This window comes from Zonotrichia leucophrys, chromosome 23 (assembly GCF_028769735.1).
Source record: "Zonotrichia leucophrys gambelii isolate GWCS_2022_RI chromosome 23, RI_Zleu_2.0, whole genome shotgun sequence".
NCBI classification, from domain to species: Eukaryota; Metazoa; Chordata; class Aves; order Passeriformes; family Passerellidae; genus Zonotrichia; species Zonotrichia leucophrys.
The window spans coordinates 5,848,004-5,875,470 of NC_088192.1; the positions used below are offsets into that span (position 1 = coordinate 5,848,004).

The 27,467-nt window shown below is 51.2% G+C and overlaps 1 protein-coding gene across 4 annotated transcripts in view; it reads right to left on the reverse strand.

The window, feature by feature from the left end:
- The window catches only part of HIVEP3 (HIVEP zinc finger 3), a 306,678-nt gene that overhangs the window by 138,261 nt on the left and 140,950 nt on the right, over positions 1 to 27,467 (reverse strand). The window contains exon 1 of one of the 4 annotated variants that reach the window (XM_064731318.1): positions 447 to 476. The exons of the other annotated variants lie outside the window; for them this stretch is intronic. The gene's annotated coding sequence lies outside the window, so the exon portion shown is untranslated. Of the gene's footprint in view, positions 1 to 446; positions 477 to 27,467 lie in introns of those variants that run through there. 4 annotated transcript variants of the gene reach the window in all.

Consider the following 27,467-nt stretch of genomic DNA (forward strand, 5'->3'; position numbering starts at 1 on the left):
GGCAATTGGGAATTGTTCCCTGGCAGGGTGGGCAGGGGCTGGGCTGGAATTGCCAGAGCAGCTGTGGCTGCCCCTGGAGCCCTGGCAGTGCCCAAGGCCAGGCTGGAGCCCCTGGCACAGTGGCAGGTGGCCCTGCCATGGCAGAGTGGCACTGGATGGGATTTGAGGTCCCTTCCCACCCAAACCATTCCAGGATTCTGTGATCACTCCCATACAAAGGGAAGCCAAAGCCCTTGGGATAAAAAGGGAACACAAAGGGATTCCCTGGCAATCCCCACGCAGGATCCCAGCTCTGGGCAGCCCCAGCTGAGCTCTGAGGACAGAGCCAGACACCCCTGGGTGCTCCAGGCAGCTGGGAAGAGGCAGCCTGGGTGGTTTTTTTAGGAGAAAGCAGAAGCACAGCATTGCAGCCAGGCTGTGTTTACATTTAAATGACATCTGCTTACTCAGCACAACGCTCCTGTTCCTCTGCCTGTGGTCACTGAAGCCCTGCTGGACCTGTGGAAAATGAGAGCTCCGGGCAGGATTGTTGTGCTCAGCCCCTCAGGAGGTGTTTGAGAACTCCCCGCTGCTCTCTGGGCTCAACCTGCTCAAATATTCCCTGGTGGAAGCAGCTGCATCCCAGAGCTGCTTTTGCTGCCCTGCTACAGCAAAAATGTTTGAAAAGAGGAAAACAAAAAACATCACCCCCATTCCCATCTGACTCCAGCTCGATAAAGTCAGGGTTAAGTCTAGAAAAGCTGGGGTGAAGTCTCTCTGATGGAAAGAAAAAGCAAAAGAGGAACTCACAGGATGTGCTTTTTGGTGCGGACACCCCAGAGCCGTCCCTTTGCTCTGCAATGTTGCTTTGCACGAGAATGAATAAATCTACCAAAACACCAGCCTGGCTCATCTCCAATCATCCCCAGAGCCAACACCCCCCAAAGTGCCCCCTCAAATTGCTCTGAGTGCTAAACACAAGGAAATGCCCCATAGCACATTTCCTACAAGAATTTCCTACAAATTATTTCTTCACCAGCCCCGTTTCACACCCAATTTCAGCTGCACTCCTTACAGCCAGAAAGGAGAATCAGAGCTAGGGATAAAGAGGTTTTATTTGTTTCATTTTCCTCCCCTGCTGCTCCTCCTTGTCCCTGGATGGTTGGTTTGGATTATTTCTGTGTTTGGAGTTTGGGAAGTTTTTCATAATTATAATTTTTTACTCAGATTGTTATTGCTTTTTTTCCTTGGATTTTTGGGGTCTGGAGAGGGAGAGAGCGGGAGAGGGACTGGGGATAAGGATGGAGGGACAGGACACAGGGAATGGAATTGGAGTGGAATTCAAATTGGAAACAGGGAGATTTGGGTGGGATATTGGGAAACAATTCCTGGATGCGAAGATGAGGAGCGGCTGGGCTGGAATTGCCAGAGCAGCAGTGGCTGCCCCTGGAGCCCTGGCAGTGCCCAAGGCCAGGCTGGGCATTGGGGCTGGCAGCACCTGGCACAGTGGCAGGTGTCCCTGGGCTGCAATCAGCTGCCATTGAAGATCCCTTCCCACCCAAACCACTCTGGCATTCACATTCCTGAACCAAGGATGGAAACCAGCACCAAAACCCATTGCAGCAAATGGAGAAAGGAAAGGAAAGAATGATTTCCTGGCTGGTTCCAGGTGCCCCCAGTGCCATTTGCCACAGGGGGTTTGTAGCCTGGCAAGGGCTGGTTAGAGAGGTTTGGGCTGTGCCAGGGTGCCCAGAGCAGCTGTGGCTGCCCCTGGAGCCCTGGCAGTGCCCAAGGCCAGGCTGGAGCACCTGGCACAGTGGGAGGTGTCCCTGGGGTGGCCTTGGATGGACTTTAAGGTCCTTCCAGCCCAAATATTCCATGATTCTGTGACTCCTGTGAATTCCTGGGAATATGTTTATCCCAGGAGCAGAGTTGCTGCAGTCTCTCCCTGGGTTCCCTTCCACATTTTCACAAGAGCTCCTCCCAGCCCCTTCTCAGCTCATCTCCATCTGCCAGAAATTAAATAAAAAAAGGAAGGAAGAGTGTGGATGTGTCAGGAGGAGCTGCTCTGCATGCCTGGGCTGCTGAAATCCCAGCCTGGGGAGCTGCTGAGGGCGTTAGGGGCTCTTACACAACCCCTGAGGTGTCACTGCCTTGGGGACATGGAGTGAAGGAGAGATTTCTTTGGTGGCTGCTCCTTATTCTGATTTGGGCTCCCTGTGGTTCTCTCCATGCTCTGGAGCTGTATCTCATTGATTCCATGTCCACACAAATATCTGAGCCCAGTCTGATGGAGAATCCGGGTTTCTTGTCCTTCCCAGTCCCTTCTATTCCGAGGCCTCCTGCTCAGCCCAGGGTTTGTGCCCTCCAAGTGACAAACCGTGGGCTGCTCCTGGCCAGTCCTGGAGTCATTAAGGCTGGAAAACATCTCCAAAATGATCAAATTCCAGCACTATCCCAGCACTGCCAGGCCCACACTAACCCCTGTCCCCAAGTGCCACATACACTTTTCCTGAGCACTTCCAGGTGACTCCAATGGGCAGGGCACTCTAGTGCTTGACCATCCTGTCAGGAAATCAGTTTTCCCTGACATCCAACTTAAACCTCTCCTGGTTCCGCATTGGGGCTGGCTCTCCTGTCTCAGCAGAGCTGGGAGTTCAGAGCTCCAGCTGGGACCTGATCCCAGCTCCAGGGCCCAGCAGCTCCCATGGGAACCTCCCTGGAGGAGAAACAGCCCCAATTCTGGTATTTTTAGGAGAGGTGTGAGAGGCTGAGAGTCCTGAGGGCTCTGGGGCAGATCCAGAGTGTGGCTGCAGTCCTGGGATTCCTTAAGGACCTTTAGCACCTGCACTTGGTGACACCACGGTGACTCAGGCTCTGGTCTGGCCTTGGGCACTGCCAGGGCTCCAGGGGCAGCCACAGCTGCTCTGGGCACCCTGGCACAGCCCAAACCTCTCTAACCAGCCCTTGCCAGGCTACAAACCCCCTGTGGCAAATGGCACTGGGGGCACCTGCAACCAGCCAGGAAATCATTCTTTCCTTTCCTTTCTCCATTTGCTGCAATGGGTTTTGGTGCTGGTTTCCATCCTTGATTGAGGAATGTGAATGCCAGAGTGGTTTGGGTGGGAAGGGATCTTCAATGGCAGCTGATTGCAGCCCAGGGCCACCTGCCACTGTGCCAGGTGCTGCCAGCCCCAATGCCCAGCCTGGCCTTGGGCACTGCCAGGGCTCCAGGGGCAGCCACAGCTGCTCTGGCAATTCCAGCCCAGCCCCTGCCCACCCTGCCAGGGAACAATTCCCAATTGCCAAGATCCCATCCAGCCCTGCCATTCCTCTGGCACTGGGAGCCATTCCCTGGCTCCTGTCCCTCCATCCTTGTCCCCAGTCCCTCTGCAGCTCTCCTGGAGCCCCTTCAGGCCCTGCAAGGGCTCTGAGCTCTCCCTGGAGCCTTCTCCTCCCCAGCCCTCCCAGCCCCACAGGATTTGTGCATCCCCAGACATTTCCCCGGGTGGGAAGGCTCTGACCCAGGAAGGTGCAGGGACTCCTTGAGGGCTGCACAGGAAATCCGTGGGAGAACTGAGAGGAAACTTCCCAGCTCCCACACTGCATTCCCAGCTCTCTGCTGGGAACCTCCCTTCCCACCAGGTTACCCCAAGAGCAGCTCTGCAGCCCTGTGGATGGAAAGGCTGCAAGTCCTGGCAGCATTTCCAGGCTCTGTAAATGGATTTTAGGAGGAGAGGAATGGGCTGGGAGCAGCTGGAAGCATGCAGGGCGCTCCAAGGAGCTGCTGTGCAGCACAAAGAGTGGAAAAATGAGTAAAACTCAAAAATAACCCACCAGGAGAGGTGGGGAGAGTTTGACAGAGACCTTTTCAGGCACTGGGTAATTTCTGCCCAGGCTGGGCCAGGCTGAGGTGAGGGATGGGGAGGAAAAGGCTCTGAGCTCGGGGTGAGGAGGGAGATGTGGTTGTTTAACCCCCCTGCCCCTCAGGACTGTCCCTTTCCTGGCCAAACAGTTTCTAACAAAGGATTTCCACAAAAGTCAGCGTGGCCTGAGCTTCACCCCGTGTTTTCCTGCCCCTGCAGCAGGAGCAGGAGTCTCCAGAGATCCTGGGCCTTCATTTGCCAATTTAAGCACAACCACAATTTTCTGCCCAAGAGAAGCCACCAGCACCGGGCAAACACCTTTGTGTGGATTGCCCTGAAAGGCCATTTGTGCTGTTTGAGGGAAAATTACCTAAAAAACACCTTTAGGGTGTCGAGGCAAAGAGATCAACCCCAGGCCACTGAGGGTGTCATGGGCAGGGTGAAGGACCCAGGGGAAAGATAAATCTTAAAAAACTACAGCATTTTTTAACCCAAAATCTTCAATGTGCTTGTGTCTGGCTCTGTGTGAGAATTCCATCCAAGCCCCTTCTGTGTTAAATCGAAGCACTTTAACACAACATTTGCACTTTGCTGTGAATTTTGTTACTTTTTATTATTCCTTTCTGCGGGGGTTTGGAGTGACAGGACCCACAGGGAATGGATTTAAGGTGAAGGAGGGCTGGATGGATGGGATCTTGGGAATTGGGAATTGGGGAGGGGCTGGGCTGGAATTGCCAGAGCAGCTGTGGCTGCCCCTGGAGCCCTGGCAGTGCCCAAGGCCAGGCTGGAGCACCTGGGAGGTGTCCCTGGGGTGGCACTGGAGGGGATTTAAGTTCCTTCCAACCCAAATAATTCCATGAAGACTTTTCTCCTTTCCAAGCCTGAGCACTGCCACTCCTGACTGAAGAGGGGCAGGGAATGTTCTTCCCACGTCACCTCTCCCCTTGGGAAATCTGGAGCAGCAGAAACCTGTGAATTCACCACATTTCAGATAAATGTAACCTTTTCCAGCCCCAGCTGTCAATCTCTGAGTGGGAAATGAGAACCTTCAGGAGTTCCAGGTTCACCCACAGCCCCTGAGCTCCCCCTGCTCCCGTGAATCCCTCCTGGCCCCTTTCCTGAGCTAGGCTCATTTGGAATAGTCCAGCCCCAATTAGGCAAACAAAGAGTAATTAATACCCCTAATTAAGGGTAGTGCTGTTTGGCTGCCCAGGACCCTCCATCCCTCAGCACAGGATTTCTGCATCCCACTTCCCACATCTGCAAAATCCCTTAACTCCAAAGCTCCCTGTGCTCATTAAACATCTCAGAACCACGAGGGAGAGTCTTCAATGATCCCAAAAATTCCCTGCAAAGTTGGGTTCATATTCCAAGGCTCCCATGGAAGCCACATGGCCTGGGAAGTGGCAGGCACGAGGAATCATTGTGCTAATTTTAGCCCGAGCATCTGCTCCATGTTAAATCTGAAACTCCTTCTCTGAGAAATCATTTAATTAATTTTTTTTTTTTTTTTTTACCCCTTCAGAATTGACATTTGTCAAACAAGATGTTGGGAGCTGAGGCTGCAGCCGAGTCTGAGTAATCCCAGGGGGTGAGAGCTCGGGGATGGAGCTGGGAGAACTGGGGACTGCAGAGCCAGGCTGGCTGTGCCCCTGCCTGGGGCTGTCCCCAGGTCCTGACAGGGGACAGGGTCACCCAGCCCTGCCCAGGGTCACCCTGACAGGGGACAGGGCCATAGCTCTTGACAGGGGACAGGGCCACAGGTCCTGACAGGGGACAGGGTCACAGGTCCTGACAGGAGACAGGGTCACCTAGGTCCTGACAGGGGACAGGGCCACAGGTCCTGACAGGAGACAGGGTCAGCTAGGTCCTGACAGGGTCACCCAGGTCCTGTCTATAGTCACCCAGCCCTGCAGGGCCACCCAGGTCCTGACAGGGTGTCATGGTTTGACCAGGAAGGAGTGGGAATTCTGGGAAGCTGTGGTCAAACCAATGAAGGTTTTGGGTTTCATACTGACACCTGGTGTAGCCAGTGGGGTTTGGACACACCTCCGAGAATACACAGGGGTTAAAAGCAGGGCACTGCCCTGGCACTTCCTCTTTTGGACATCGTCGGGCGAAGAGGTCAGATCTCTTCCCCCGCCCGGCCCGCTGCTGCTGGGCGGGGGAGGGGCCAGCCATGCGGTAGGCCTGGGGCCTGGACAGAGGTGGGGGTTGAGGGGGCTTTCAAGGATGGAAGGGTGGCGGAGCCCCAAGAGACATCGAGACATCGGGCAGCCAGCCCCCCCCCCCGGAGAGAGAGCCGGCGGCACCGAATGTGATGGCAGCCAGCCAGGAGGAGAAGGGGGGAGGGAGCCCGGCCGGCCGCAGCAGCAGCACGTGTGGGAGTATCATCTCCTCCCAGGACAGACAGAGACTGAAAACTTTTAACCCTTTCTTGCATGATTGGGGCCTTGCAAAAATGCTAATCCTCCTCGAAGCTGAATAAGAAGGGAGATGAGAGATGAGATGAGATAAGGACTTTGGCCCGGAGATTGTGGAGATGATTGGATGGGGAGAGATGATTTGGAGTGGCCTTTTGGCTGGACTTTTTCTTGTAGCCATGGACTCAGTTGTTCCTGTGACACAGACTGCATTTAGGGGGAGGCAGTGCCTCAAAACCAGGAGGGTTCATTTGTGAGGACCCCCCGGCCCCAGGGGGTTGGAAAAATATGGGGGGGACAGTTGTCCCAAAAGCAGAGACTGTGCCTTTTTGGAGTGAGACAAGGCATCCTTGAAAGACCACCCTAAAAGCAGCTCTGGCCATGTCTCGGTGGTGAGAGCACTGAGCATGGAAGGAAGATGTCACAAGCGGCAAATGGACTTTTTTTTTCCCCGGGCGGTGCCGAAGTGACAAGGAAGCATCCGAGGTTTCAGTGTGTTTCCAGAAGCCTATGGAACAAGAAGGACTCCCTTCCTCTTCATGAACTGCAGTTTGAGTATACTAAAGTGTCGTGCCGGGCTGGGCAGTTGGTGATTTGGGAGAATGTATCGGATTGGGAAAGTCAGGGAGTGGGGAGGAGGAAAAGTGGTTTTTGTAAGGTTTTCAATTTTCTTTCTTTTTCCTTATAGTCTTTCCCTATTTTTCCTGTAGTTTTAGGTAATAAAGTGTTCTTTATGTTTAAGTTGGAGCCTGTTTTGCTTATTCCTGGTCACATCTCACAGCAGACACCAGGGTGAGGCATTTTCATGGGGGCACTGGCTCTGTGCCAGGCTCAAACCATGACACAGGGGACACAGTCATCCAGGTCATGCTGGAGTCACCCAGGTCCTGCCAGGGTCACCCAGCCCTGCCAGGGTCATCTGGGTCCTGCCAGAGTCACCTAGGTCCTGACAGGGTCACCCAGGCCCTGCCTGATTCACCTGGCTCCTGCCCAGGGTCACCCAGGTCCTGTCAGGGCCACCCAGCTCCAGCCCAGGGTCACCCAGCTCCAGCCCAGGGTCACGTAGGTCCTGCCCAGGGTCACTGGGTCCTGGCAGGGTCATTCAGGTCCTGCCAGGGGCACCCAGCTGCTGCCAGGGTCACCCAAATCCTACCGGGGTCACCCAGGTCCTGCCTGGTTCTCTTGACTCCTGCCCAGGGTCACCCAGCCCTGCCTTGGGGCTGTCCCTGCCAGCTCCTGCCAGGGGACAGGGTCACCCAGCTCTGCCAGGGTCACTCAGGTCCTGACAGGTTCACTCAGCTCCTGCCAAAGTCACCCAGCTCCTGTCTAGGGTCATCCAGGTCCTGCCTAGAGTCACCCGGCTCTGCAGGGTCACCCAGCTCCTGCCTGGTTCACTTGGTACCTGCCAGGGTCCCCCAGGTCCTGCCTGCCCCCAGCATGGACCAGGCTCAGCTGGAAACCCGGGAATTCCCCTGTGGGTGCACAGCCCCAGGTGATGTTTTTGCACTGCTGCACTCAGCTCTTACCGGGCTTTAAGCAGCCTCTTATCCTATTATTAGTGGGTTTATAAAGCTGAGCAGCTTCCCAGCCCTAATCCAGCTTGGGAAATCCCAGGGAGCAGGAGAGAGCACCTGCAGGGCCCTCAGCTTGGACTGTCTCTGTGCCAGATCTGTTTGCACCAGGGAAGGGACACAGAGACCTTCCAGTACAGCCCAGCCTTCTTCCCTTCCCTTCCCTTCCCTTCCCTTCCCTTCCCTTCCCTTCCCTTCCCTTCCCTTCCCTTCCCTTCCCTTCCCTTCCCTTCCCTTCCCTTCCCTTCCCTTCCCTTCCCTTCCCTTCCCTTCCCTTCCCTTCCCTTCCCTTCCCTTCCCTTCCCTTCCCTTCCCTTCCCTTCCCTTCCCTTCCCTTCCCTTCCCTTCCCTTCCCTTCCCTTCCCCCTTTTTCCTTTCCCTCTCCTCACACCAGGATTTTTCCATTGCCCCAGCTGAACTGACAGCTCCGTTTATTATTTTTATATATTTTTATATATTTTTATATATTTTTAAATATTTTCAATATTCCCCTCTGGCCACCCAGACCACTGGGCTGACTCCCCCAATCTCATCCAGGTGGACACAGACAAACAGGAAATTTTCCCAACAATTTGCCCATTCATTCCCAGGGAGTGACTCCCAGCTGGAATTTATCCCTGGATTCTTTTAAATGGGGCACTTCATGGTGCACAAGGCCCAGGAAGGAGGAAAATACCAAATTACACGGGAAGTGTTGGATAAATCATCAGAAATCATCACAGGATTCATCCCAAAATTCAGCCTGAGTGGGGCTGTGCCGTGGGATGGGGGAGCACCAGGCCTGGATGGGGCTGGGAATTCTGGTTCTTAATTCTTCAAGGGCCAAAACATTGATAGATTCCCTAAAACCACCTAAAAACTCCCTAAATGTGCAAAAAGAAAACTTAGAACTGCCTGAATCACCCTAAAACTGCCTCAAAACACCCTAAAACTGCCATAACACATCTTAAAGCCCCCTCAAAAGAGCCTGAAACTGACTAAAAAATGTCCTAAACTGCCTGAAATCACCCTCATACTGCCTCAAAACCAGTCCAAAACTGCCTCAAAGCACCTTAAAACTGCCTAAAAACACTAAAAACATCCTAAAACTGCCTCAAAACACCCTAAAACTGCCATAAAACAGCCTAAAGCCCCCTCAAAACAGCCCGAAACTGACCTAAAATGCCCTAAAACTGCCTGAAATCACCCTAACACTGCCTCAAAACAGTCCAAAACTGCCTCAAAACACCCTAAAACTGCCTAAAACCAACCTAAAAGCACTTTAGGATAACCTAAAACTGGCTCAAAACACCCCGAAACTGCCTTAAAACAACCTAAAGCCACCTGAAAAAACCCTAAAACTGGGTCAAAACACCCTGAAACTGCCTTAAACCGCCTCAAAACACCTTAAAATTGCCAAAAAACACCAGAAAAGGAGGAAAATGCATCATTCAGGCAACAACCATAATTTTATAGTTGAGTCATTTATGTTTGGTTTTTTTTTTAATTTCCAAAGTGAGGATTTCAGGTCTTTGATGTGTCAGAAGATGCGCCCAGCACAGCCTCTGTAAATCTGTGGGGTTTATTTCATAAACTGGATAATTATGGGACAAAACCAGTTCCTGCACCAAGCTGGGCCTAAACAAACTAAGCTGGCTCGGAACTACTTGGCCTAAAGTCCAAAATTCAGGAAAAGATTTAAAATAAACTAAGAAAAATAGAATGATTGACCATGGTAGTGGTGCTGGGGATGGGTTGGACTTGGCCTTGGAGGGGTTCTCCAACCTCAAGGACTGGAAATTCCGACCAGAAGGAGGAAATGGTTGGACTTGACCTTGGAGAGCTTTTCCAGCCTTAAAGGTTGGAAATTCCAACCTAGAGAAGATGATTGAAGTTGATCTTGGAGAGCTTTTCCAATCTGGATGAGGAAATGGTTGGACTTGACCTTGAAGTGGTTTTCCAGCTTTAAAGATTGGAAATTCTAGCTGAAGGAGATGGTTGGACTTTTTCTTAGAGAGCTTTTCCAGTCTGGAAGAGGAAATGGTTGGCCTTGACCTTGGAGGTCTTTTCCAGCCTTAAAGGTTGGAAATTCCAACCTGGAGAAGATGGTTGGACTTGGATCTCAGAGAGCTTTTCCAGTCTGGACAAGGAAATGTTTGGACTTGACCTTGAAGGGCTTTTCCAACCTGGATGAGGAAAAGTTGGACACGACCTTGGAGGGGTTTTACAGCCTCAAAGATTGGAAATTCCAACCTGAAGGAGATGGTTGGATTTGACCTTGGAAGGCTTTTCCAACCTCAAGGACTGAAAATTCCAACCTGGAGGAGGGGATGGTTGGACTTGACTTTGGAGGGATTTTCCAGCCTTTAAGCCTGTAAATTCCAACCTGAAGGAGATGGTTGAACTTGATCTCAGAGAGCTTTTCCAATCTGGACAAGAAAAAGGTTGGATTTCACCTTGAAGGCCTTTTCCCACATTTAAGCTAGAAATTCCAACCTGAAGAAGATGGTTGGACTTGATCTTGGAGAGCTTTTCAAGCCTCAAGGACTAGAAATTCCAACCTGAAGGAGATGGTTGGACTTGATCTTGGAGAGCTTTTCAAAGGTTGAACTTGACCTTGCAGGGCTTTTCCAGCCTTAGAGATTGGAAATTCTGACCTGGAAAAGATGGTTGGACTTGACCTTGAAGGGCTTTTCCAACATTTAAGCTGGAAACTCCAACCTGGAGAAGGAGATGTTTGGACTTGTCCTTGAAGGGCTTTTCCAACCTCAAGGATGGAAAATTCCAACCTGAAGGAGGAGATGGTTGGACTTGATCTTGGAGAGCTTTTCCAGCCTTAAATATTGGAAATTCCAACCTGGAGGAGGGGATGGTTGGACTTGACCTTGGAGGGGTTTTCCAACCTTTAAGCCTGTAAATTCCAACCTGAAGGAGATGGTTGGACTTGATCTTGGAGAGATTTTCAAAGGTTGAACTTGACCTTGCAGGGCTTTTCCAGCCTTAAAGATTGGAAATTCCAACCTGGAGAAGATGAGTGAGGTTGATCTTGGAGAGCTTTTCCAATCTGGATGAGGAAAGGTTGGACATGACCTTGGAGGGCTTTTCCAACCTTTAAGTCTGGAAATTCTGACCTGGAGAAGATGGTTGGGCTTGATCTCAGAGAGCTTTTCCAATCTGGATGAGGAAAGGTTGGACATGACCTTGGAGGGCTTTTCCAGCCTTTAAGTCTGGAAATTCTGACCTGGAGAAGATGGTTGGGCTTGATCTCAGAGAACTTTTCCAATCTGGATGAGGAAAGGTTGGACATGACCTTGGAGGGCTTTTCCAGCCTTTAAGGTTGGAAATTCTAACCTGGAAATGATGGTTGGACTTGACCTTGAAGGGCTTTTCCAACTTCAAAGACTGGAAATTCCAACATCAAGGAGACGGTTGGGTTTGATCTTGGAGAGCTTTTCCAACCAGAAGGATTGGAAATTCCAGCTGTAAGGATTCGGAATTCTGAGAAAGGGGAAGTGACAGAGCAGGGACAGCAGAGTGGGACAGCAGGGCGTGGCACCAGCTCCCATCCCTCACCTGCCACTGGCTCTCCAAACTCCAGGAACCTTCGGAACCTCCTGGAATTCCTCTTCCCTGCCTGGAATCCCCCCAGCTGCCCCATGGCACAAAGGAATCCTTTGAAATTTGGAGCAAAGAGGGGCAGGGGGGGCTCAAGCCCTGCAACCTCCTCCCAGTCTGCTGCTCTTGGCAGCCCAGGCCGAGTTATCCCCAATGAAAACACCCCAGAGCCTGTCCCGTGCTTCCCAGCTGGAACCGATCCCACCCGCACTGCTCCAGGAGAATTCCTTCACGCCTCCTTTAGTGCAGGAAGCTCTGGAGTGGATTCACTTCACTGCAACATCCTCATCTCAAGGAGGTGAATCACGGCCTGGAATGGGGATTTTTCACTCTGCTGGCTGCAAAGGGAGAGGGGTGAATTCCCAGCTGGAGAGGGAGGAATTACAGAATCACAGAATTCCCAGAATCACTGGGTTGGAAGAGACCTTCAAGCTCATTGAGTCCAACCCAGCCCCAACCCCTCAACTCAACCCTGGCACCCAGTGCCACATCCAGGCTTTGTTAAACACCCCCAGGGATGGTGACTCCACCACCTCCCTGGGCACAACATTCCAGAACTTTATCATCCTTTTTGTAAAAATCCTTTTCCTGATACCCAACCTGTATTTCCCTTGGGGCAGCTCGAGGCTGTGTGCTCTGGTTCTGTCAGTGCCTGGAGACAGAGCCCAGCCCCAGCTGAGCACAGCCCTGTGTTTGTAACAGGGTGTGAGGGCATTTATTTCACACCCCTGGAAGTGTCACCTGGCCACCCTCACCTCCAGGAATGTCACCTGGCCTCACCACCCTCACTGTGGTTTTATTTATATTATTTATAAATAAATATATATACATATATATAAATAATATCTATTTATATATATAATATACATAAAATAAAATTTTATAATTTATTTTTAAATAATTTATATATAAATTATAAGAATATATATAAAATAAATATATATAAAATAAATATATATAAAATAAATATATATAAAATAAATATATATAAAATTATGCGCATTCTGGTTGTGCATCATTCACTAATGAACGCCATAGCAAAAATAAAAATCAAAAAAAAAAAAATAGGAAAAATCTCAAACATTTTAGACAAGGAAACAAATCAAAAATCCCTTCCAAACACAATGTGATAACTTAGAAATTTAGGAGATGGAGGCTTCAGGCCACACACAAAAATAAATTCAAATAAACACATTGAAGGGGGGGTATCAAGACCCCTCTCATGCTCTGAGCCAAGGGACTGCAGCAAACACTAAACTGGCAGAAATCCAAAACCCAGTGCTGGGGTTGGTCTTATGATATATATTATATTAAAAGAAAATGATATATTAAAACTATATTAAAAGAATAGAAGAAAGGATTTCATCAGAAGGCTTGCAAGGAAAGGAAGGAATTGAATGATAATAAAATCTTGTGACTGACCAGAGAGTCTAAGACAGCTGACTGTGATTGGCCATTAATTAAAAACAATCACATGAGACCAATCACAGATGCACCTGTTGCATTCCACAGCAGCAGGTAACCATTGTTTACATTTTGTTCCTGAGGCCTCTCAGCTTCTCAGGAGAAAAAAATCATAGCAAAAGGATTTTTCATAAAATACCCCCTCCAGGAGATCTCTGCTCTCCATGGCCACTGAGTGTCCCTGCAGGGCTGATCCAATTCCAGCATCCCATGGGCAGATGCTGCGCCCAGGGCAGGAGCCAAGCATTCCTACCTGGATCCAATCTGAGCCTGGCACAGCACAGCAGCCTTTGCCCCCTGCATTGCCAGAGGAGCAGCTTTCTGCTGCCCTGCATGGCCAGAGGGAGCCCAGGCCCATCTGCAGCAGCCCTGGAGCTGCAGAGGAAAACTCCCCCCTTGTGCAGGATCCCTGCTGCAGCAGAGCCACAGCTGGCACTGCAGGAGGGCTGAGCCCCCATGGGATGGGGCTGTGCCACAGCCTGAGCCACAGCGTGCCAGGGCCTGCTCCCACTCTGGCAGGGCTTTGTTTTATATACCTGCAATTTTATTTTATTTTATTTTAATTTTCTTCCCTATTAAAGAACTGCTATTCCTGCTCCCATATCTTTACCCGAGAGCCCCTTAATTTCAAATTTATAATTCAGAGGGAGGGGGTTTGCATTTTCCATTTTAGGTGACGTACCTGCCTTCCTCAGCAGACACCTGGCTGTTCAAACCAGGACACTTGGTCACCCCTCCAGGAGATGCCAACCCAAAACCTCCTCCCCAAAGCTGGATTGTGCCACCAGCCTGGAAGTTCTGAGCTTCCTCCCCTGACTCTGCTCAGATGTTTCAAAGACTTGCTTGGATTTTTTTTTCCTTTTAGATATATATATATATATTATTATTTCACACTTTCAACTCAGCACAGAAAGCTCCTCAAATTTTCCTTCACAGACTGAAATGTCTGTAATTACAGGCTGCAGTCAGGCAGCGGCTGCTGGAGCTCCCTGCCCTGCCAGCAGAGCAGGTCAATTATGAGCTCTGAACCCACATTACCAGGAGGGGAAGCTGGGTTGAATTCTGCTCAATTAGTGCTGGAACTGTCTTGGAAGAGAAAGGTGAATGAAGCTAATGGAGCTCTGCAGAGACCTCCCCACCAGCGCTGCAGAGGCTGGAATTTAATTTTTGATACGGCAGCAATTAATGATGTTTTAGCACCCAGTGCACTCAGAGCATTGGGGGTAGCACGGTTGGGATGGACAGAGAGCAGAGATCTCTGCAGCCAGGGCTGGGAACTTGTGGGTTATTGCAAAGGGCCTGGGTGCAGGGCCCTGCTGGGAGCTGCCAGACACAGCTCAGAGCAGGGCCCAAAGAAGAGAGGGGGAGAGAGGGTGAGAGGGTGAGAGAGTAAAAGGGGTAAAAGCAAGAGCTAAGAGACGAGGTAAAAGCTAAGAGCATAAAAAAAGTAAGTGCAGAGTTCCCATTACAATACCATAAATCTTCTTCTGTGTTGAATATTCTCATTCTCACTAACCAATCTAGCACAAGATACAAATCCTACAGCATTTCCACACAGCCTATAAGAATCATTACATTACCACACTGGGTTACATTTTAAACCCTAAAAACTCCTCTTTGGGCCCTTTCTGCCAAGCTGGCAGGGTCTGCTCTGAGCCTTGGGCCTGTCTGCAAGCAGAGGGGATTGTTTGATCCAAAGGGGATCACCTTCAGCTGGCCATGCCATTGTTTTCCAGTTGTTCAGTAACTGAGGGATCTCAAAGCTTGCTTTCATTTCACTCTCACTTTTAGTTTCCATATTCTCAAAATCTTTTGCCAGGCCATCATATTTATAAGGCTTTCCTGTTTCATCTTCCCTAACAACACTCCCAACCTGCAGGTGATGTTCTTGAGGTTCCTCTCTTGTTCCTCCTCACCTCCAGCTCAGGGGTTGATTTCAGAGCCATGGGGAGGGTGCTGGGGCACCGAGGGAACTTTTAGGGTGTTCTTCCCTCCCTTTTCTGGGCTGAGGCTCAGGACAGAGTGTGGAATTACAGAAGGACAGATGTGGAATTATGGAAGGGCTCGTTGGACTGCTGCCATTCCCAGAGGGAAGATCATTCCTCAGGTGCTCTCAGGTGGCACTCAAACACCCCAGAAACCTGAAACTCCCTGAGACAGGGGATTTTGGGAATCCTTTACCACTGCTCCCCTTCTGAGAATGGGTGTCTGTAAGCAGCAAAAACATTGAGGGGAAGATTTAAAGGAGATGGAAAATTTTCTTTTCTCCAGCTGGTGAAAGTGTGAATCTCACCCAAACGCCACGTGGGTGGGAGGGCAGAGCCAGGCGCTCCCAGGTGTCCAGCTCGGGGTATTCAGTGATTCCACAACACCAGGAGTGGAATCAGGAGGAATTGCCCTGTCTGAGTTTGTCCCCCAGGATGGCAGAACCCAGCGGGGAGCAGCAGCTCAGCCTGGAGAGGAGAAGGCTCCAGGCAGAGCTGAGAGCCCTTGCAGGGCCTGAAGGGGCTCCAGGAGAGCTGCAGAGGGACTGGGGACAAGGATGGAGGGACAGGAGCCAGGGAATGGCTGCCAGTGGCAGAGGAATGGCAGGGCTGGATGGGATCTTGGAACGGGAATTGTTCCCTGGCAGGGTGGGCAGGGGCTGGGCTGGAATTGCCAGAGCAGCTGTGGCTGCCCCTGGAGCCCTGGCAGTGCCCAAGGCCAGGCTGGGCATTGGGGCTGGCAGCACCTGGCACAGTGGCAGGTGGCCCTGGGCTGCAATCAGCTGCCATTGAAGATCCCTTCCCACCCAAACCACTCTGGCATTCACATTCCTCAATCAAGGATGGAAACCAGCACCAAAACCCATTGCAGCAAATGGAGAAAGGAAAGGAAAGAATGATTTCCTGGCTGGTTGCAGGTGCCCCCAGTGCCATTTGCCACAGGGGGTTTGTAGCCTGGCAAGGGCTGGTTAGAGAGGTTTGGGCTGTGCCAGGGTGCCCAGAGCAGCTGTGGCTGCCCCTGGAGCCCTGGCAGTGCCCAAGGCCAGGCTGGAGCCCCTGGCACAGTGGGAGGTGTCCCTGCCATGGCAGGGGTGGCACTGGATGGGATTTAGGATCCCCCCAACCCCTGCTGTGAGTCGGTGCCTCTGTCACCATGGCTGGCACCCCAGGAGCCATGGCCAGGTCACAGCACCCCCCAAGTGCCACAGGGAGAGAGAAAAGGAATCCAGGAACAAAACCGTCCCTGCCCCCCAGTGCCACACCAGGCTCACCCCATCATCCCCCCCCTGCATTTCCTGGGGTGACCCCAGCCCAGAGCAGGGCCTGGAATGCTCTGATGTTGCTGCAGTCGGGTTTATCCCCTGCTCCTCCTCCAGCTGTCCTCAGGGCTGTCAGGAGCACCCCCAGCCCCACAGCCATCCCCCAGCCCCAGGCTGGGCTGTTTGCTGACAAAACCCGCTCCAAAAACACCCCCGGGCTGCAGGAATTGACACCTTTGGGGTTTTTTTAATGCTGAACCGTGACCTGAAATGGCCCAGAAGTGCCTCAGCTGAGCCGGGGTTTATCTGAGCAGCTCCTTAATCCCCTCCTCCCTCAATCTCGGCTCTGCCAACACCTCCCTGGGCACAGAACAGGTGCGAATCAGAGCAGAATCGCCAGCAAAAAAGAAAAATACAAAAAAAAAATCAAAATCAGCCTTGCCAGGCAAGGCAGGGTTCGACTTGCACATGTAGGGCTGTTCCTGAAGCAGCCTGGCTGGTTCATCCCTCTCCCAGAACACAGCCGTGTCTCGTTTTATTAATAAAAGACGTGGCTGTCTCTCTTTTTTTCTTCTTTTTTTTTTTGAAAACGTTATTAAAATCCACGGTGAGATTTTCATTGGCAATGAATTCCAGGGCTTAATTATGCACTGTGTTAACAGGCTGGGTGTTTTTACATGTCTGAGAGAGGCCACGTGCTCCCACACTCTCTGAGCAGATTAAATAACCAGACAAATGTATCCTCTGCACCTCTTTTATGGGATTGATAGAATTTTGGTGGGTTGGACATCACGAGGATCTTCAGAGGGACCTTCAGATCCCTGGATTTGGAGCCTCTCTGGGGTAGCAAACCTCTGGGGTTTGGAATTTTGTGATTTTTAAGAATTTGGTGATTTTTAAGAATTTGATGATTTTTAAGGATTTCTAACCAGCGGGAGTTGGAATGAGATGTTTTTTAAGGTCCCTCTGACCCAAACCATCTTGTGATTCTATAACTCATCAAGACAGGGAGATAAGGAAATGCTGCTCTGATTTATAGAAATCCTTCACATCCATCTCAATAAATGCCAAGATTTGTTGTTCCCCACTCATGCCAGCAATGCTTCCTGCAGAGTTTACCAAGGAAAAACTGATTTTCTGTGCTGTTTGTCCAGACAAACCCTTCCCTGTGGCTGCGGGACCAGCCCAGCCAGCAGGTGACAAATGTCCGTGCTCCCAGAGGCCACTGTCCCACCAGAGGTTCCCAGCCACATTTCCTGGGCTGTGAGCAGGGTTCACCCCTGGGCAGGGGCTCTGCCCTCCCAAAGGACCCCCCAGGACAGGTTTTGTGTCTCTTTCAGCCTCACCCCTGAGTTGTGACACCCAAATCTTCTCATCAAGCTGTGGCTGCCCCTGGAGCCCTGGCAGTGCCCAAGGCCAGGCTGGGGCACCTGGGACAGTGGGAGGTGTCCCTGCCATGGCTGGGGTGGCACTGGATGGGATTTTAGGGTCCCTCCCAACCTAAACCATTCCAGAATTCCCCATTCCACAACAGGAGAGACAGATTCAGCAGTGATGAATCACAGAACCACAGAATGAATTATGTTGGAAAAGACCTCCAAGATCGTCAAAGCTGTGCCTGATCTTGTCCCCAGCCCAGAGCTCTCAGTGCCACATCCAGGAATTCCTTGGGTACCTCCAGGGATTGGCACTGCAAACCTCCCTGGGCAACCCCTGCCAAACCCTGACCACCCTTTCTAAGGATAAATTTTCCTCCAATATGCAAAAATGGGATGTTAAGGAATTTCTGTTATTGGTGTGAGGGGTTTGGAGCTGTGGGGAACAGGAAATGTTCCCTGCCAGAAGGGGCTGGGGCAGGGACACCTCTGCTGCTGGGCTTGCATTGGATGGATATTCCCTTGTGGGAAAAGCCTTTGGGATTCTGGTGTTCAGGATCCAGAGATGAGGTGGGAAAAGAGCTCCAAGGACATCGAGTCCCAGCTGATCCCACCCTGTCCCCAGCGCAGAGCTCTGAGTGCCACCTCCAGGAATTGCTGGGGCACCTGCAGGGATGGGCACTGCAAAGCTCCCTGGGCAGCCCCTGGCAAGGCCTGAGCCCCCTTTGCATGGGGAAATTCCTGCTGTGCCCACCCTGAGCCTGCCCTGGCCCAGCCTGAGGCCGTTCCCTCTGCTCCTGTCCCTGTGCCCTGGAGCACAGCCCAACCCCCCCGGCTGTGCCCTCCTGGCAGGAGCTGTGCAGAGCCACAAGGGCCCCTGAGCCTCCTTTGCTCCAGGCTGAGCCCCTGCCCAGCTCCCTCAGCCCCTCCTGGGGCTCCAGACCCTTCCCAGCCCCATTCCCTGCCCTGGACTCTCTCCAGCCCCTCCAGGCCCTTCCATGAAGATTGAATTTGTCACAGATTTCAGATTCTCTGTTGACTCCGCCTGCACAACTCTGGCTCCACAGGAGCCTCCAGCTTTCAATATTCCCAATGCAGAGCATGGATTTTTATTTTCTGTACCCAGAACAAACCTGAAAATGAACCTGCCCCACCTGACTGCTGGAAAATGCTGTTTATTCCGCTCCATAATTTTGCTTCTGTGGTATAATGATAATGATGATAATAATAAGGAGAGAAGAAACAAGAAAACTACCAGGAAAAAATTAAAGCCATTTTGTTTATCTGCATCAACATGAAATGGCAAATGAGGCTGTTAAAACTGTGGAGTTTAAAAGTTGCAGCATCTTGCAGGATTAAATCAGAACTGGTCACATGGGTTTGAAAAAAAAGAATTTAAAAATCTGCCTGGCTGCTTGGCTGGGAGAAGCTGATTTTTGTTCCTATAAACAACAGTAGCGGGGAGAATAAACAAATAATATTCTAATTGCTTCTACGGCTGCAGAACAGAGCACAGGGCTGGATTATAACTGAAAACAACAACGAGTTCTGGGGATAAATCTTGTTAAAAGTAAAATGTCTCAAGAGCTGAATTCTCCCTGTTACTAACGTTGACATCCCATCCTTCTCCTGATTTTTCCCTCATTTTCCCTGGGTGATCCATGCCCGTGTTGCTTTAACACCTTGAGGCAAACCCACCCCCTGAAATTTCTCTTAACAACGTGGCTCAGGTTTCCTGAGGATGCCCCACTGCTCACAGGGAATTTTAACAGCTCTGCTGCTCCTTTTCTTCAAGACCCAAATACTGAAATATATTTTAAGTCCCTGTGCCAGTCCCTGGCCTCTACATGCCTAAATTACCCCACTCTTTGATTGCCCATCTGGGGCTGGATTTGAAATCCCTGGATTTGAAGCTTCTCTGGAATATCTAACCCCTCTGGTTTGGAATTTGGTGATTTTTAAGGTTTTCCAAACCTCTCTGGGCTATCAAACCCTTGGGGTTTGGAAATGGATGATTTTTAAGGTTTTCCAGACCTCTCTGATCCATCAAACACTTGGGGTTTGGAATTTGGTGATTTTTAAGGTGATTTTTAAGGTGATTTTTCCAAGCCCCTCTAAGATATCAAACACTTGGGGTTTGGAATTTGGTGATTTTTAAGGCTTTCCAAATCTCTCTGGGTGATCAAACCTTTGGGGTTTGGAATTGGACGATTTTTAAGGTTTTCCAGACCTCTCTGGTCCATCAAACACTTGGGGTTTGGAATTTGGTGATTTTTAAGGTTTTCCAAACCTCTCTGGGCTATCAAACCCTAGGGTTTGGAATTTGGTGATTTTTAAGGTTTTCCAAACTTCTCCAGTCCATCAAATCCCTGGGGTTTGGAATTTGGTGTCCTTTAAGGATTTCCAGCCAGTGGGAGGTTGGAATGAAATCGTTTTTAATCACAAACCATCCTGTGATTCTATAACTCATCAATATACAGAGATAAGGAAACCTTTTCCTCCAAACCTGACCATCTGTGGATGCTCCTCTGCACATTTTCATTCTTTTTTTTTTCTAAAATTCTCAAAGAATAACAGAGCCCTTGACCAAACCATGGGCAGACAGAGAATTGCCTTGTCCATGCACACCTGGAAACACTTTGCAGAGCAGCCTGGCAAAAATTCCAAGAGAGGAACAAGATATCCCAAAACACAAAGTGTTCCTGAGCAGGCTGTGGAGAAAGGGCTGTTGTTGGATTTCCCAATGGATTTTCTCAATCCATGGCAGTGTGTTTAAGGGATTCCAAATGTGTTTGTGTCTGGGGATGTGTTCTGTGCCCACCTGTCAGAGCTGGGGCAGTTCTCTGCTGCTCTTGGGGCAGTTCTCTTGATCTCTCCCACAGCCAATCCTCCCTCCAGGAGATCTCTGCTCTCCATGGCCACTGAGTGTCCCTGCAGGGCTGATCCAATTCCAGCATCCCATGGGCAGATGCTGCGCCCAGGGCAGGAGCCAAGCATTCCTACCTGGATCCAATCTGAGCCTGGCACAGCACAGCAGCCTTTGCCCCCTGCATTGCCAGAGGAGCAGCTTTCTGCTGCCCTGCATGGCCAGAGGGAGCCCAGGCCCATCTGCAGCAGCCCTGGAGCTGCAGAGGAAAACTCCCCCCTTGTGCAGGATCCCTGCTGCAGCAGAGCCACAGCTGGCACTGCAGGAGGGCTGAGCCCCCATGGGATGGGGCTGGGACACAGCCTGAGCCACAGCGTGCCAGGGCCTGCTCGCACTCTGGCAGGGTTTGTTTGTACTATTGCATTTGTATTTTTAATTTTCCTAGTAAAGAACTGTTATTCCTGCTCCCATATCTTTGCCTGAGAGCCCCTTAATTTCAAATGTATAACAATTCAGAGGGAGGGGGTTTGCATTTTCCATTTCACGGGAGGTTCCTGCCCTCCTCAGCAGACACCTGGCTGTTCAAAACAAGACAGGATGAAAGACAATAAAATATGAAAGATGACATTTGGAAAGCAGTTTCCCCTTCCCTCCTGGATCTGCTTGGGGATCTTTTGGGATTGATTTTGTTCTTTTCGGATCTGGGCCTTATGGAGCACAACAACACTTCCCAAAGGAAGAAATGCCCCAGCCTGAGTACCCCAAAAGCTTTTTGTGTGGAAACTGAAAGGTGGAAATATCCCAGTGGCAGCTTAGGAAATCCTGGAGGATTTTGCGCTGAAATCCTTCCCTGTGAGGGGTTGGAATTGCCAGAGCAGCTGTGACTGCTCCTGGATCCCTGGCAGTGCCCAAGGCCAGGCTGGAGCAGCCTGGGACAGCCCCTGCCCATGGAATGGGATGGGATTTAAGGCCCCTCCAACCCAAACCATTCCAGGATTCCATGAACGACTTTTGCCATAGAATTACACCCAAAATCCCAACCAAACCCGTGCTCCCTTCCCTGATGGAACTTCCCAGGAAAACAGGGATCTGATCTTGGCTGGGTCAGGCTTGCAGGCCCTTCCCTGGCTCGGGGCCAGGAACGCTGGGGCTGCAAATGCCAACGGATATTTTGGGATTACTCTGTGGAACTGCTAAGCCAAGCTGCCATAATATCTATCCCTGGTTTAATTCTGTAGTCAGGGGTTCCCAAATGAAAGCAGAGCCTTTCCATTCCTAAAAGCTGGAATTTGGGAATGCCCAGCAGGAGGTCCAGGCTGGACATGCAGCCAGAAGGATTTCACACAGGATCTGCTTAGTTCTGAAGAACAAAATATTTTGGAGTTTTTCAGAATTAATGCTCATTTCAACTTGAAGTCCCCTGGGACAGCTTCACTTTCCAAGCAGCTCAGTGAGGCACGGAGAAGCATCTTGGGAGAAATTCTAAAAATAACCCCTCTGGTTGCCACAGCAAAGAACCCAAACATGCCCAAAAATATTTCAGTGCAAACAGAACCTGGAGTTCACTTTTTTCTGCCTCCCCTCCCAGCACCACAACCTGCCACAGTTTGGTTACAGGAACAGAGAATTCAAATTCAGCATCTTTTCTCCTCACTGGGCACCATCCATGTCTCACTCCCAGTCTGAGCCTCCTTTCCTTGCAGCTGCCCAGTGTTTCAGTCCACTCAAACAGGAATTTCATAACTCTGAATGCAAAAACACCAACAACTCCCTCATTTCATCTCTGTGACCTCAGAGCTTGGGCACCTTCCAGGCCACCGAGAGAAGAGATTTTAGGAGGTGCTCTCTGCTTTTCACAATCCTCCCCAGCCCTGGCACATTCACAGATACCAACCAAGGCTCTGGATTCCCTCTGGAGAAGTGTGCTGGGTTGGATATGGAAGAAGTGTCTCGGGGACTGTGTGTTTTATTCTGTGCCCACCTGTCAGAGCTGGGGCAGTTCTCTGCTGTTCTCGGGGCAGTTTTCTTGATCTCTCCCACAGCCAATCCTCCCTCCAGGAGATCTCTGCTCTCCATGGCCACTGAGTGTCCCTGCAGGGCTGATCCAATTCCAGCATCCCATGGGCAGATGCTGCGCCCAGGGCAGGAGCCAAGCATTCCTACCTGGATCCAATCTGAGCCTGGCACAGCACAGCAGCCTTTGCCCCCTGCATTGCCAGAGGAGCAGCTTTCTGCTGCCCTGCATGGCCAGAGGGAGCCCAGGCCCATCTGCAGCAGCCCTGGAGCTGCAGAGGAAAACTCCCCCCTTGTGCAGGATCCCTGCTGCAGCAGAGCCACAGCTGGCACTGCAGGAGGGCTGAGCCCCCATGGGATGGGGCTGTGCCACAGCCTGAGCCACAGCGTGACCCTCCACCCACCTCCCTGCTGGAAGAGGTCTCATCCCCACCTATTCATTTTCATTGCTCTCTTATCCAGTGAGAAATCCCAATGGTTCCAAATCCCAACATTTCCAAATCCCAATGATCCCAATTCCCAACAATTCCAAATCCCAATGATCCCAATTCCCAACAATTCCAAATCCCAATGATTCCAAATCCCAACATTTCCAAATCCCAGTGATTCCAAATCCCAATGATTCCAAATCCCAATGATCCCAAATCCCAACAATCTCAAATACCAATGCCAGAAGCCACCAACCTGCCCTAAAAATTGTGTGTTCTGATCAAAACTCTGCCCAAAAAGTGCACAGGAAAAGCCCCCAGGTTTCACCACACAACACCCAAAGGCTCCAAAACCCAGAGACGGCCACGAGGAAATTTTCAGAGCTCTCCCAGGGAGCTCAGGCCAGTCCAGGAAAAACAGGGTAAGAAACCATGGCAGGTTTTCATGTGCCACCTGCACACACTGCACACACCACCAGGGCCCTAAATATAAACACACAGCCCTTTCCTGGCTGCTGCAGGAACAACCCTGGCTTGTTCTCCCAGCGAGGCAGAGCTGCCGCTGCTGGAGGATCAGACACGTTCAGGGCGGGACCTTCGCTGCTCCCCGTGCCCCCCTGTCTTTTCGCAGTGTTTGTAGGTTTATGAATAAGGCATTGATGGTGCCCAAACCTCAGATATCCACCTTGGAGGGAGAGCTAAAATTAGCATGGAGTTTATTCCCCGAGCTGTCAGGAGGGAAGGGAGCTTGTGTGGGATGCTGGAGATCCAGCAGGCAAAACAGCATTCCCAAAAAAACAGGGAAGGCTGCAGCCCTTGTGATGAGTTTGCACACACCCCACACCCCATTTATCCAAAAAACTCAGTTATTCCTGGAAAGTCCAGCAGGGTGAACCTGTGCCGGCACATCCAGGCAGTGAGGAAGAGCTCTGGGAGCAGAGGAAGAGCTGAGGTGCAACATGTGAGCAGTGACTTCAATTTCCATCCCAGCAGACCCTAAATCAGTTTGAAGGCAGTAAATACAGAGCTGATGTCCCTCACCACAGAGAAATAGGCAGGGGTGGATAGAGCATGACATTTTGCCAGCAAAGAATCAGGGGGAAAGGAAAAAAAACTTTATTTTCACTTCCAATGGGATCAGGGAATTCATGGCCAGAAGTGCCCGGCTTGCAGGAGAGAGAGAGGGGTCAGTAAAATCCAGAGCAACTGGTTAAGGAAAGCAGAAGCTCCCTGGCTGGAGAGAAATCATGTGTGTGGGGGTGTGTGCAGCTGGAGCAGGGCACACTGAGGGCAGAGCTCAGGGATCTGCAGCTCCTCCCGAGGGGCAGCTCCCATCTCTGCTCTGGGACAGGGACAGCAGCCAGGGCACGGCTGGGGCTGGGCCAGGGCAGCTCAGGCTGGAGATCAGGGCAAGGCTCTTCCCCCAGAGGGTGCTGGCACTGCCCAGGCTGCCCAGGCAATGGGCACGGCCCCGAGGCTGCCACAGCTCCAGGGATGCCCAGGCTGGGCTTGCTGGGGGCTCTGGGCAGGGTTTGGCTTTGGGATTGATCATCCCTGTGGGTCCCTTCCAGCTCAGCACATTCCATGATTGTGTGAGAGTGAGGGATGGGGGAGATGAAGGATGGGGGAGAAATTTGGGCAGTGCTGCAGGGATGGCCAGGGTGGGGTTGTTGGGGGGTCTGGGCAGGGCCAGGGTTGGACTGGATGATCCCTGTGTGACAGATGAGCAATGCCATGCCTGATTCTCACAATTAAAAGGCAAATATCATGTATCTATGTCAAGAGCAGTTCTATAGATTTATAGTTGTGTTTCACCCCCTTGTGTTGCTCTCAGGGGTGCCCTGGGTTTGGGACATTTGGGAGGGTCACTCGTTCCCATGGCAACAGCTGCCCCCCATCCAGGTGTCAGGCAGTGATCTCCACCCTGGGCAGGGAAGGAGGAATCATGGACAGAACTTTGGGGGGGTCAAAGGGTTAAAAGGTGAAACCTCCATGGTGTGGGTGAGCACATGGTGGGGAACATCCTCTGCTCCTGGTGCTGTGATATTTTCTCTATTTAGTCTGCTGTTGTATTTCTGATAAGGTTTCAATAAACCTTTTACATTTTTGATGGTGAGAATCATTTTTCACACCTGTGGGTCCCTTCCCACTCTGGATATTCTGTGATCCTGTTCTGGGATTCTCTCATCCATCCCCTGCAGTTACCTGAGGATAACCTGATCACCCCTCAGCACCAAAGGCCACCAGGGCTGGAGGCACCTGTGTGGCACAGCCTCTCCTTCCCCTTCCCAACCTTTGCTTACATTTCATCTCCATTACTCTGCTTCCAAAATTTAATAAAATGTAATCCCAGCACGTGATGAGTTCATTAATTGGATGGCTCTGGGATCTGCAGTGCCAATTGCTGCTCTCTGGGTGCTCAGGGCAGGGAGAGGCTGCAGCCGCCCCGGAGGAGCAGCCCAGACCTTCAGGGTTGGCTCTGTCCACACCAAGGGCTTCATTTCAGGGTTTTTTTCTCTCATTTCCCCTCTAGAAGAACTCCTGTGGGTGCAGTCAGTGATCTCCTGGTGTCAGCCCTGCTCCCCTCACAGCCCTCAGCAGCAGAGTGGGAAATCCCTGGAAATTCAGTTTTTTTCATCAAAATTAATGACCTGGGATCATCCAAACCACGTGCTCCAACTACAGCTTTTTACCCTCTCCCTGTTGTTCCCTTCTCAGTAAAAGATTTTTAAAATTCCCGTTGCAAAGAAACAACTAAACTATTTTTGGTTGGGTTTTTTTTCTTCTCCACCAGGAACAAGCTGTGTGAATTCGAGAGAAACGGGGCTATTTTGACAGGCCAGAAGCTTTCATTCCCTTCACTGATCTTTCCTCCCTGCAAGCTGGTCTCCAAGGCGAGCTGACACCGAACCGGAGCATCCCAGGAGCATCCTCGGAGCATCCCTGGAGCATCCCTGCCCTCTCAGCTCCTCCAGCTGTCCCTGTTCATCTCCAGCCGTGCCACCATCCGGGAATGGCCAGCCCAGTGCTCGGTGGCCTTGGTGACACTCCGAAGCTGGCGGGGACCACACCAATGGGGATGTTTCCCCTTTTCCCTGCCCGCTGGGGAATTAATTCTGCTCTCACTGGCTCTGTCTGGGCGGGCCCCGCTCCTCGCAGTTGTTTACAAACACGCTAAACCCCATTTAAACCCCATTTAAACCCCATTTAAACCCCATTGTGTCGCGCTCCAGCTGCCCGAGGAGTTTTCACTCAGCTCCTGGCCCCGCACCAGAATTCGGAATGACAGATTGCCAAAAAGGATGGCGGGGAGGGGTGTGGGGAGGCCAGACGACACAGCAGATGAATTTATTGAGTTTATTGTGGGTTTATTGTGGGTTTATTGTCCCTCTGCCGCCGGGGATGGAGGGCAGGAGGCAGGCCTGGCTGAGGGGACACTGCAAGGAGAACTCGGGAAGGGAAAGGTCGAGGGATAATCAGCTTTAAGTGTTGGTGCAGGTGGCCCTGAGCTGTCACTGCTGCTCCCAGGGAGCACAACCTGTCCCCTGCAATTAGTGCTCAACCCTGATCACCCTCAAGTCCTGCCTAAACCAGCTGTGCCTTCTGCAGGGCCAGCAGCAGGAACAGCTTCCCCAGCATGGCCCATCCCCAGCTTTCCATCCTGTGCCAGCACATTTTACCTGGGAAAATTCCCCACAGCCTGGCTGCAGCCAGGGGACAGGTATCCCTGTGGAAAAAGCTCCAAACAATCCCCAAACAATCCCATTTTCCACTCTGGCTCACATCAGCCAAGTGATTCTCAGTCCTTAAAATCCACCCAACACCAGCGCCAGACCTGGAATTGAGTCCCTAAAATGTCCTGGGGAAGATTACACCCATGCCCAGCAGCACCAGGATTTACAAGAGCTCCATGAGCAGCAATTTATTCCCACAAACTTCTCCCAAAGTTGGGCAGGCAGCATCCCCCAGGAAGGCAAAACTTCAGCAGCAAATGAAGAGATTTAATGAAGTTTGCCAGGGGAAAAGAAAAGCTGCAGGGGAGGTGGGATTTGGGAACTGCTGGTCATGATCAAGGGGAGAGACCCAGCAGCAGCTTCTGTTTCTCAATATTTGACGTTTTCAGCTGCTGGGTGAAGAGCCAGGAGGAAAATCACAGCAGAAGGAGTTGCCAGCTCTACTCTCACCCTGCAAACCACTCCTGGCTGCTGGGACCAGAAAATCACCTGGATAGGATCACCTACAAACGAAAGCAGAGCCCTCTGTCAGCAGAAACAAAGTGAAAAACCAAATCCGGACCAGTCCTTACCCCTCAAAACATCATTTAATGCTCAGTCACCAATGCCTGTTCTAGGAACTGCAAACCCCTGGGGCTGTGCCACCTCAGATGGGCAGAAAACCCACAGGAAAACAAAGAACCTGTCACAAAACCAGGCCTGGGCTTGACCCCAAAGCCATGAGGGCATGAGGAGTGTTATCCCCACAATCCCAAGGCCCTGAACCCCACAGAAAGCAAAGAACTCATCAAAAACCAGGCCTGGGCTTGACCCCAAAGCCCTGGGAGCACAGAGTCTGTGATCCCCATACCTCAAAGCCCTGAAGGCACAGGGTTTGTGATCTCCACAGCCCAAATTCCTGAAGGCTTT